The 12,575-nt window shown below is 39.4% G+C and overlaps 1 protein-coding gene across 2 annotated transcripts in view; it reads left to right on the top strand.

Moving 5' to 3' along the window:
• Window positions 1-9,193: 9,193 nt before the first annotated feature.
• The window catches only part of FSD2 (fibronectin type III and SPRY domain containing 2), a 74,507-nt gene continuing 71,125 nt past the window's right edge, over window positions 9,194-12,575 (top strand). The window contains exon 1 of one of the 2 annotated variants that reach the window (XM_016428213.2): window positions 9,194-9,596. The gene's annotated coding sequence lies outside the window, so the exon portion shown is untranslated. The remainder of the gene's footprint in view (window positions 9,597-12,575) is intronic. The other variant, XM_056805727.1, reaches the window with a different exon arrangement.

The raw sequence follows: 12,575 nt of genomic DNA, 5'->3' as shown, positions 1-12,575 counted from the left end.
TTCGGGGGAAGGGGGTGGAGTCATGCCGTGGGGGGGGGGGGGGGGGGGCGGAGCCAGGCTCCTGGATTTGGTGCCTCCCAGAAGAGAGATCTTTCTCAAAATCTTCCCCCCATCGTGCTCCTCTCCGGGCCCTTTCCCATTTCCAATTCAGTCGAAACTTAAGATGCTATTTAGTTCAATCCCCCCATTTTATAGATGAGGAAAACTGAGGCATAGGAAGATTAAGTGATAAAACTTTGAATTACAAAGCCTAATAGAGGCCACTGTGGTGGATAGTAAGATTGGTCTCTGTCCTGGAAGACACTCTAGCATAACAGAGAAGGCTTGTGTGTAGGCACTTTTAGAATCATAGAATGCTGAGGTTGGAAGGGACATTTAGAGATCATCTAGAGCCTTGGTCAACCCTCTCATTTTACAGAGGAATAAACTGAGGCAGGGAGAAGAGAGAGCACTCATTCAAAGTCACTTTCTATCAGTAAGAGCCTATTATGTACCAGGACTTGTGCTAAGCACTGCTGGGGTACAAAAAGAGGCACTGTGCCAGTCCCTGCCCTCAAGGAGCTTGCAGTCCAATGGTGAGACAACATGCAAATAAATATATACAAAGCAAGCTGTGTAGGGGATAAATAGGAAATCATTAGCAGAGAGAAACCACTGAAATTAAGAGGATTTTGAGGGGATTTTGGTTGGAACTTACAAGAAGCCAGGAAGAACCACTGTCAGAGTGGAGGAGGAGGACAAGCAAGGGGGGGGGGGGGGGCAGCCAGAGAGAAGAATGCCTAGAGCTGGAAGACAGTCTCTTGTCAGCAAAGCACTAGAGTAAGAGTAAAGTAGGGGGTAGCTAGATTATGAAGGGCTCTGCTTGCTAAGATCTTGCTGTTTGTCCTGCATTTGGAAGAGGACCAATGGGGGTGGGAGGAATGTCTTGACTGGCTCATGAATTGGGTTTAAGTGAGGCAGTCGCCCCAAGTCCTCAGCTTCATGAATCTCTCTTCCACTGGCATCCAAGTCCAGTGCAAGACTGGTAATGGTCCTGGATGCAGTGGATGATCTTGGTGTTTTCAATGTCTGTCCAAGCCCTAAACTCTCACTACCCCTGCTTTGTCTGCCTTCAAAGACATTGGAACAAATTGTTCTCATCTGCCCATCTGGCTAGGGGGAAATTTTCGCATGTTTGGGATAACTCTCCCCCTAATCCCTCTATAGGTTTGAGGCCCATTGCTTATCTTCAACCTGGTTTAGTCCATCTCTCAAGACAGACTTACTGGAGTGTGGCTACTGAACACACTATAGCTTCTTGGAGCCACAGGTGAGAGTTGGGTGATGACAGATGGACACTAAAGGTGAATGAGCAGCTCTGAGAAGGACTCCTCAAGTCCTCATGCCGGAAGTGCAAGTCCTCCCTAAATACCCAGAATGCTAAGTAAGGGTTTGCTATATAGCTCACTCTCTTCCAGTATTAGAACTATTTTCAGGTGGCTTCTCAAGACCAGAGCTACAGAAATTATCAGTCCTCCCTTTATCTCAAATTCTTTTCTGTTTTTCCTATTCTATTCCAGCCAGTGGGATCCATTGAGGTACAGTGGAAAGAACAATGGTTCAGGAGTCAGAGGACCTGAATTCTACTATATCCTCTGACATTTACTGCCCATAAGACCTTAGGCAAATCACTTAACTTTTCTAAGGGCTCTAGTTTCCTCATTTTCAAGATGAAAGGGGTGAACTAGATGGCTTCTAAGACCTCTTCTGGCTCTAGATCTATGATCTCGATTCTGTAGGTCTAATTAACATGAACAGGTGAGTAAGGAAGGCCTGGGAAGGAAGGAGTGCCTGGTCTTGGGTGGAGAGACAAGAGAACATGATCTCATATTCTGGAATACTAAGACATTGGGGGCTGGAAAGGAAAATGCAAGCCACTCTCTAGGTCACCACCTTCCTAGTTACTAGGTGCACAATTGACTTTATATTCCTTTTCCCTATCATAGATTGGAAATTGCCCTGCTCTGGTCCCTTTCTCTTCCAATATTATCCATGCTTTTTGAAAACTTACCAAAGTGGTCATTGATTCTCCATCTCTCTCATTATCCCCTAAAGAGAATTATGTATGTCCTCTGTACAAAAATAGTAGTTATACAAAACATACCACTTTATTGACTGCTAAAATAGTAAAATGTATGTAGAATACTGAAAATGTATGTCTTGTTCTGAATCTAGAGTTGGAGATCTCTCTCATTAGATTGTGAGCCCCTTGAGGACAGGGACAGTCTTTTGCCTCTTTTTGTACACCTAGCAGTTAGCACAGTACCTGGCACATATTAGGTGTTCAACAAATATTGATTGATTGATTGACTGAGAGAAGGGAGGTATGGTTTCTCTAGTCGTCAGGAATCAAGATTGATTATTGCAGCAGAATTTTGTTATCTGCTATAGAGGAGAGTACACTCTATCTAAAATAAGGGGAAGGAGGTTACTAAAAGTTTTAGTCATGTTTAGAAAATGAGAATAATGATTTTCTAGGTAAAACTTTGCCAATCACTTATCCTCTTACTGTTCTCCCAAGTCAATTACTTTGAAAAAAGTAGGAACTAGGAACTTTCCAACTCTGACTCATTCTCAAACCGTGGGAGAATCCTTTTCTTTCCTTTTTATAAATTCAGAATACATTTGAAAGTGATCCTTTATGGATGAACCCACCTGATGGGAATATGAAAAGTGGCAAAAGAGAATTACTATTGCTCAGGGTACTACTTAGAGTACAGCTATTGAAACTCTGGATTCCCAGATCAAAGGGGTTACTTCCTAACAGCTTTCAATTGGAACTTTCTGTTTTACAGCTCTCTGACTTGATCCCCAACTTCTGTGTGCTTTCCCTAAATAGAATTTAGGTGATCCTACAACCCAGGACCTAAGATTTAGAGCTGTTATTCTGGTAGAGCTGAAGTTTTTTCAGCATGAGTCAAAGGTATCTTTGTAAAAGCAGTTTCAGTTCTGGTTTTGCCCATTTTTTAAAAACCCTTGTCATCTGTCTTGGAATCATTTCTGTGTGTTGGTTTCAAGACAGAAAAGTGGTAATGAGTAGGCAATGGGGGTTAAGTGACTTGCTCAGGGGCACACAGCTAGGAAGTATCTGAGACCAGATTTGAACCTAGGAATTCCTGTCTCTGGGCCTGGCTCTCAATCCACTGAGCCATGTAGTTGCGTCCTACCCAGTTGTTTTTAATGTTGGCCTTTCGGAGTCTCACTGTTGCCCTAGTCAGATTTTATCTGGACTGTTATGGCAGTTCTGGGCACCATAGTTTAAGACCATTGATAAGCTAAAGAATGTCCAGCACAAGGCAGCTAGGATGGTGTAGGGTAGTGGCTCTTAATCTGGGGTCTATGGATAGATTTCAATATAATTAGTTTCTTTTATGATCCTATGTATTTTATTCAAAGCATTTAAAAACTATTCTGAGCAAGGGTCCATGGCACAAAATGGTTAAGAACCACTAATTTAGGACCTCTATTTCCTGTTTTATGAGGATAAATTGAAGGAACTGGGATTGTATGCTTTCTGCACACAGAAACCATTGAGTTAACAAGAAGTAGTTAAAATAAGAAGCTGCCAGATAGTTTGCTTTTTCTTTTTCTGAGGCCACACTGAAAGTGAGTTTTCCCCCCTGGCCCAGCACCTTCTTCCCCATGCTCCCTCCTCTGTATGGCCTCTCCACCAGGGGCCATGCTATTACATGATAATGTCTCAGGGTCTCTCCTGAACAAGCCCTGATGACCCTAGGTTCAATGAGTCTCCTTAATTACTCTCAAATGATTTTAACAGAGTTACAAAAATTTCTGGTTATGGCTCTGGTGGAAGACACTTTAGCCTACACATCTACTCTCTGTCTTAGGAGGCTTCCCTTCCTTTTTTCCTATCAGCCATGAACATTTTCAAGTTATCATTAATTGTAGGTTAAATAAGAGTGGCAGAGGTATTGTCAACATTGTGAAAATGCACATAGAAAGACGATAAATGTCATCTAACCGTTTGGTTTTGGTACCCAAACCGGAGTCCAAGTGTCAGGGTTCCCAATCAACAAATTCAATCAACATTAAGTACCTACTTGATCCCGGACCCTGTGTTGGGCTGTGGGGGACACAAGGACAGAAAAAAGTAGAACTGCTCCTCTCCTCTTCTGTTTTTGTTTTCTCAGTCACAGAGAATGATCTTGACATGAGGAAGGATAGAACAATAGCAATGAAAAATGATCACTAGGAAGTAAAGGGATGACAAGAGACTAAGTGGCTGTCCTCATCAAGTCCCAGCCACATGACCCAGATAAAATATGTCCAATGGTACTGAGAGAACTTGCAGATGAAAACAATAAAAATGGGAACAGGGAGGTATCGGGGAGAATCAGAGAATGGGAATCCACTGGCCTGGAAGTGGGCAAAAGTTCAAAAGTATTGACTTTAAAAAAGGAGGTAGAATCTTGAAGCCTGAGGTTATCTTTGGGTAATGATCTAAGAAGATTACTGTAGGGATTGTTTATGAGCACTTAGAAGGGAGAAAGGGTGAAACATCAGATTGTACAGGTTTATTAAGAACAGTTTGTGTCAAATTTACCTTATTCCTTTTTTTAAAAACAAGATCATTAGATTATTAGAACAAGAGAACACTATAAACATAGTTTATCTGGATTTCAGTAACACATTTGACAGTTTTATGATATCCTTGTAAACAAAAGAAGGATGGCAATATAGGTAGGCATATTCAGAACTGGTTGACCAATGGGATACAAAGAGTGCTGATTAAAGGAACCTTGTCAGCTTGCCGGGAGAGCAGTAGTGGAGTCCTCCAAGGATCTGTCCTTGGGTCTGTTTGGTCAACATTATCAGTCACTTAGAAAAAAAGAATACTTATCCTGCTTATCAAATTGGTGCAAAACAAAGCTGGGAAGGATTGTTAATCTACTCAATGACAGAGTCAGGACCTCAAATGATAAGCCACAAGAGGGGCAAGGGTTAAAACAGATGAAATTTAATAGGCATCAGTAGTTTTGGACTAACTGGAAATCATAAAGGTCATGGGGACTTGGCTAGATAACCACTCATGCAACCAAAACCTTGGGGTTATTTGGAACTGCAAGCTCAATGTGAGTCAGTAGTGTGATTCTGCTACCAAAACAACTAATGCAATCTTAGCCAGAATGAATCAAAGTAGAGTATCCCTCTCCAGAGTCTTGCCTTATCCTTTCCACCACCAAAATCCCTTCCCCAATACCTATAGGGTCATAAGAAATGTAAGGGGGGTTCTGGAGTGTCTAGCGCATTTTAAAGGATGCTCTTCCATCTTTGGTGTCTCCCTGTCACTCAGCTCTTGCCTGTGGCTCCAAGAAGATGTAGCTTGCAAGGTGACTGCACCCCAGTAAAACTACCTTGGCAAATGGGCTAAACCAGCCCATCTTCTAGGCTGACCCAGGTTGAGGGTAACTGACAGGTCTCAAACCTGTGGGTGAATTAGGGGGAATCCACCCCAAGCATGTAAAAACTTCCCTCCTCTGAATGGGCACATGAGAACAGCTTGTTCCAAGGACCATGAAGGTGGCTAAAGCAGGTGCTGTGAAGTGCTTTTGGCTATCCTGTTGCACCACTGATTTGTAATAAACCTGTAAAACACTCTTCCTAGCTGTGTGGCCCTGGGCAAGTCATAGCTCTTTTGCCTTGGCACCATTATACAATATTGATTATAAGACAGAAGGTTAAGGGATTAAATTTAAAAAGTTTGCCTTCTACTCAAACCAAACTGGGGTGGGCAAACTATGATCCAAAGATCAAATCTAGTCTACCACCTGTTTTGGTATGGTCCATGGCCTATATTTTGCTGATCTCTTCACTAAAACCCCTACAACTTAAATGTCGTACATGTGTACAGGCATCTCTTTCACATCTTGGGTGTTAGGGGTATAGAGCCCTCTAGATCCAGAAAGTCCAAGTAGAATTTTTTGATCTTGCCTTTGTACCAGAAAAAAGTCTGAATTTTCCCTTTTTCTTTTATGGGGTATTTACACTATATATGCATTTATGATTGCTAATCTTTTAAAAATATCTCTTTATTTCTAGTGTTTGTAGGTAGGTGTTTGCTGGCTTTCACTTTCTTTTCACAAATCTTTTAATTATTTTAATTTTAAAAAGAAATTGTATATATTTATGGCATGAAGAGATAAAATATGTTGATATCATAAAATACTATACATATACTTTATGCATTTCTGAGTTTCTCAACTTTCCTGTTTATCTGCTGGCCTTCACAAAACTTCCAGAAAATTCCCATTGAATTTCTCATGCCAACCACCAGTATAGTGAAACCATGATGGGGAAAGTTAAATCTTAAACCACTATATAATAAAGTGCCAGCTATTATTAACAGTGTAAATAAAGACTTTTGCAAAGTCTCAAAGCCTATTCAGATGTCAATTATCACTGTGTTCTTTGGAACTTTTCATGACATATTCTCTTTGAAGCAGTCCTGATAGTGAGAGAGAAAGGGACATTGAGAAATATGGTCAGAAAGGAAGAAATTTCCAAATGAAAAGAAATGATCCAGACAAGGCTCTGGATCTCATTCCTTCCATTTACTTGTTTGTGACCTTAGGCACCTCACTTTAGTCTCTCCAGTTCCTGCTTTCACCAATTATAAAAAGATGGTTGGTCTAGATAATGTCTGCAGTTCCTTCCCACTATAACCTTCTCATTTTATATTCTAATACTGAAATAATCTGAAACTTCTCAGAGTGTCATAGCAGATTGTTTATGGAATAATAGTAAAAGATAGGTCATGTTTCTATAGTGCTTTATAATCCACAAAGTACTCTGGACGGCATGATAGAACTTTTCATGACATAATCTCTTTGAAGTGGTCCTGATAGTGAGAGAGAAAGGGACATTGAGAAATATGGTCAGAAAGAAAGAAATTTCCAAATGAAATTCCTCTGAGTACTATTGGGCAAATATCTTCTAGCGCCCCTTGGAGAACTACTTCAATTCTGGCTTCCTTTTATACAAACATAATTTTCAGGACCACAGATATAGAAAATATAGAAAAATATTTCTTCATTATTTGGTACTTTAAGAAAAAAGAGAAGTAAAAAAACCTAGGTAAAAGAAAGCATTGCTATGAAAGATACTACATTATTTCCTCTCTATACAGAAAGACCTACATTATCATACTTGATAAGAAAGAGGAAGCTCCTTTCCTTGTCCAATTCTAATACTTTGGGGAAATAGAAGAACGGTAATCATTTGCCCTAATACTTGTAATATGACCTTCCCATTCCCTTCCCACCCCCTGGGAATACAGAGCTTTAGCAGGATCTGGAGGAAAGGTGAGGAGAGGATGACAGGATGAGAAAGACTCTTCTAGTAATTTGAAGGTAAATTGTCACTGATCAGAAATGGAGAATCAGGCTAAAAGTAACTGAAGGAAGAAACAGAGTCCTCTACTTCTCTCCCCACTTCCACCCCTTACTCAGCCTCCTAAGGACTGTCCTAGAGCCAAGGAACATTGGATTCTAGGAAAGAATCACTCTTTACAAATGGACAACCTATAAACAGTTACCACGAACACCCACTTTTCTATGACACCCTGAGAATGCTTCTGGAAAATATCAGAGCACGCACTTAGTGCTTGTCCCTCCGAATTCTCAGAAGACTATCTCGAAGGGCACATATTTAGAAGACACATGAAAAAAGGCATTGCCGTTGATTGGGGTCAACAGAGGAGGCTCTGGATCTCATTTCTTCCATTTACTTGTTTGTGACCTTGGGCACCTCACTTTACTCTCTCCAGGTCCTGCTTTCACCCATTATAAAAAGACAGGTTGGTCTAGATAACATCTACAATTCCTTCCCACTATAACATTCTGATTTTATATTCTAATACTGAAATAATCTGAAACTTCTCAGAGTGTCATAGCAGACTGGTTATGGAGTAATGCTTCTATAGCGCTTTATTATACACAAAGTACTATGGACGGTATGATATAACAGATAAAGTACATGGGAGTCAGAAAGACCTGGGTTCAAATCCTATCTCATGCAGTATCTGTGTGACCTTGGCCAAATTGCTCTTAAAACTTCACTTTCCAAGGGGCAGCTCAGTGGATTGACAGCCAGGCCCAGAGATGGGAGGACCTGGCTTCACATCTGGCCTTAGACACTTCCCAGCTGTGTGACTCTGGGCAAGTCACTTAACCCCCATTGCCTAGCCCTTACCCCTCTTCTGCCTTGGAATCAATTCCAAGATGGAAGGTAAGGGTTTTAAAGCAAACAAACAACAACAACAACAAAACACCTTAATTTCCTAATCTGAAATTTGAAGGGGTTGGAGTTTGTGACCGGTAGGGTCCCTTCCAATTATAAATTTATGATCCCAATAGGCAGGTAGTGTATGGATTATATTATGGTCATTTTACAGATTAGAAAATTGGAGGCTCAGAGAGATTTAGTTTGCTGGATGTCACATAGCTGGTTAGTGGAAGAGCTGGGACTTGTATTTATATCTGCTGGTGACAAGTTTAGGGTGTGTTTGTTTTTCTATCCCAGACTGCCTTGCGTCTGCACCACCAAATCTCAGGACTTCCCTAGATTGTGGATCAATTGCCAGGCAACTCCATTTGGCTGGATGTCCCTCTGCAGGGTATCCATAAGGCTAAAGGAGCTCCCTGGGGCGAGGTGCCCTGTTTCTCTGGTCTACTCAGTCTCAAACCACGCCAGGGTGTTTTCTCAGGACACTAAAATTAAGGCAAGCCTCCTTGAACTTTGCTCTAGGAAATCTCAGCACTTTCAGAGCTGCCCTCACCATTCTGAGATTCCACAAGGCTCATCTGTCCTAGAGTTGGACTTGTTGAGAAGTCATAGCTATTTCCCCGTCCTATTTGGCAGCCCTCTCCGTATCTCTACAAACCCTTAACCCGAACCCTGAGCTCTACTACCCGAGACCTGTGGAAGCTGCTCTGAAATCCTAAAAAACACTGATATTTGTGCCGTGCTGCAGGGGTCCCCCGGGGAGGAGTTCCTGCTCTTCTGCTGACCTCAATGCCACCTGGAAAAGTGTTAGGCTATGGTACCACTCATAAACCTCATGAAGAATTGGGGCAACATTCGGCGCTGCTCCTTTCCTGTGTGGAGCAGGGATGGCCAAGTCTGCCCTCACAGGTTCCCAGTAGCCCGGGCTCTAATCAGCAATAATGAGAAAATTAGTTAAAGGATGCTTTGTAAGATGAAACGCATAATAATTACACAGGAGGGCTTGAAACCCTCCATTCCGCACCATGATTTCCAGGGAGCTTTGTAGCATGTGATGGACTCCCTGGTGATGACACCTGAGGAGTGTGAAACTGCTGGACAGCTGGGCCGGGTCTATATTTGTTTCCTTTGGTCATGGCTGGCATGTTGCTATTTGGGGGAAGGAGCAATCTAGAGTTACTCCAATGTGGTTTTCCTAGGCTACTCCCAACAAGCTGGCACTGAAAGGCTGAAGATGAATTCATTATTTTTCTTTGCAGAAATCTGGTGTCATCTGAGTTAAAAGAAGAATTTGTGGATTCTTAAGTTAGAAGGCAAGTTTATATATATTATACATATATGATTCTATGTATAATCATAGCCATTCATTTCTAATCCATGTTGAATGATTAAAAACTCTGACTTTTAACATGTCTGTCCTTGTAGACTGAGTGAACTACTCGATCCAAAAGCTTTCTCTTTTCTTTCCTAGTCTTCACAGTGCTGACTTTAAAAAACGAATGATTTCCATTTGTTTCAGGAAATACACTTCAATATCTTATGTGAAACAAACGCAACTGAAGGTGTTTTGTGTAGGTAAAATTGGATCGCAATGAATAGCATAAATCACTTTCTATTCCTTTTTAAATCAACAGGGATAAGTTTCCATGGTATAAATAGGAATTCTTCTCTATGCTAATTAAAGTTTTTGGAAGTGGTAAAAAGACGGTGTTTAAGCAACATATTTTAGTCTATTTTAAATAACTTGGCCAACTTAATATCCCAACAGTTTATATAAACTAGTATATTTCTGGTAGGCAGGCATGTTTTTATTGATGCATTTATATGTGAATATTTTATCTTTATATTTGTGTATCCTGTGACAGTAATCCAGATTTTAACGATTATGCTCATTGAAGGTGCTCATTTCAGAAACTATTCTTCTAGTATTCATTCTGGGGGTATTTCCCTTCTCCCCCTCTTCCCCCCTTCCCCTGCCCCTCCCCGAGTTGCTGTGAAAGGAAGCAGTCTAGTTGGATGGACAAGTCGATTTAAAGGACCCTGGAGACTGGAATTCTAATGAATAATAATAAATCGCATATTCGTGTGTATGTATATCTATAGAACTAATTATATTACTATATGAAATATGTTAAATGCTGCTAAGAAAACAATAGCTATAACTCCCTGTGGTTATATACAGAACTACCTATACCTGTATATTACCTGTACTTAACATATGTAGTTGGTCAATCACAATCATTCCGTTATCTCCAATTCTTCAGACCTGAGGGGCTCATCTTCAGGTGGCACATCTTTTAGCATTTTAATAGCGCCCTGAGGGTTTTCTTGGCAAAGATACTGGAGTGGTTTGCCATTTCCTTCTCCAACTTTATGCAACCAGGGGTTAAGTGATTAGGAAGCCTCTAAGGTCAAATCTGAACTCTGGTTGTCCTGACTCCAGGCTCAGAACTTTGTCTGCTGCAACTTGTATGTGTGCATGTGTGTTTGTGTGCAACACATATAGACACACAAATAAATATAAATACACCCATGGACAGACGTGTGAGCGTGTGTGAAATCACACACAGACAACAGGACATAATGGATAGAATACTAGACTCAGAATCAGGAAGATGAGTTCAAATGATCTCACTTGAGACGTGTGTGACCCTCTGCCCTCTTGTAGCTTCAGTTTACTCAAATGTAAAATGGATGATAGGATTTCAGTGAGTGGAAATGAAGACCAAGTGCAATTATTTCCTAAGGAACTTTGGAAACCTTAAAGTGCTGTGTAAATGTTAGCTGGAATAATCATTATCATAAAATGCGTTGTAGTTTGCAAAGTACATTTCTCACAATCACCCTGGATGATAGTATAAATAATGGTATCTTCAGTTCACATATGAAGAAAATGAGATTTAAGAAAGCTTAAATGCCTTTAAAATTATTCTATTAAAGCTGAGACTGAAACTCAGATCCTTTTAATCCCAAACTGTGTTTTCTTTTCTCTTTTTATAATAAATTATTTTTATTTTTTAAATGACATTAAATTAAATTAAAAAATTATATTCTCTCCTACTATTCTCTCCTCTCCCCCAAACACTCCCTCTACAGATCTAATTTTTAAAACAAATCCTTAGCTACACAGTCTGGTAAAACAAATTCCTACATTAGTCATATCCAAAAATGTACACATCTTTATGCATTTTAAGTTTGTTACCTCTCTGTTAGCTGAGGTGTTTATCTTAATTTTCTTAAGACTAATTTTTAAATTACTGACAAAGAGTTCTAAAGTGTTAAAAGTTATTTTTTCTCTAATGTTAACATTTTTGTAAACTATTCGCTTAATTCTACTTCATCAATTCATAAAGGTCCTCACAGTTTCCCCTGAAATTGTCTATCTCATTATTTTTTACAGCACAATACTATTTTATTACATTCATATGACAAATTTGTTTAGGCATTTCCCTATATAAGGATATTTCCTTAATCTATTTTTGCTACCATGAAAAGAATGGCTATATTTTATGTTTTATAATGCAGTTCCTTTTTCTTTTTCTTTTATTTCTTTGAGGTAATGGCCTGTTAGTGGTAGAACTGAAGAAAGGGGATGTATTTTGCTAATTTAGTGGCTGGATCCCATTAATAATAGTATGAGTGTACTTGTTTTCCTATAGCTCTATCTCCATTTGTGATTTTCTTCTTTTGAAATCATTGCCATTCTGATAGATATTGGGTGGAACCTCAAACCTCTTTTATTTGTATTTCTTTGATTATTAGTGATTTAGAGCATTTTTTCTTGTGATGGTTTATAGCTTAGACTTCTTCCTTTGAAAATTGTCTGTTCATATCCTCTGACTATTTATTCCCTGGGGAATGACTCTTATTCTAATGTATTTGAATTAGTTCTTTTTATTTCACTATGCTGTTTTTCATGTGCTACTCCATAGATAATATTTTTCTTTTAATATTTTATTCTAGACAGTAACCATTATTGAAAACATTTATTCAAATGAAATAAAGTGATTGTATAAAAAACCACAAACTTCAAATTATTTATATTTTGTGCAAAATATATACATACTAACTAATAACCAAAGAATAACAAAAACATGCTATTTGCTTTCGCTTTTCCTTCTAATCTCTTTTTCTTCCATATATTTTTGGAGTTTTTATTGTTATTTTATTATTATTTTTACAAGGTCATAGCCAGTAAGTACTATTGTTTTGCTATAGTAGGCCTAAGAGAATAAACAGTTTTGTCTTTTCTGACTATATTTTGCCACCTATTCAAAACTCCTCAATTCATT

The sequence above is a fragment of the Monodelphis domestica genome, chromosome 1 (genome assembly GCF_027887165.1).
Source record: "Monodelphis domestica isolate mMonDom1 chromosome 1, mMonDom1.pri, whole genome shotgun sequence".
In the NCBI taxonomy this organism is placed as follows: Eukaryota; Metazoa; Chordata; class Mammalia; order Didelphimorphia; family Didelphidae; genus Monodelphis; species Monodelphis domestica.
This window is presented reverse-complemented; position numbering and strand designations above follow the sequence as displayed.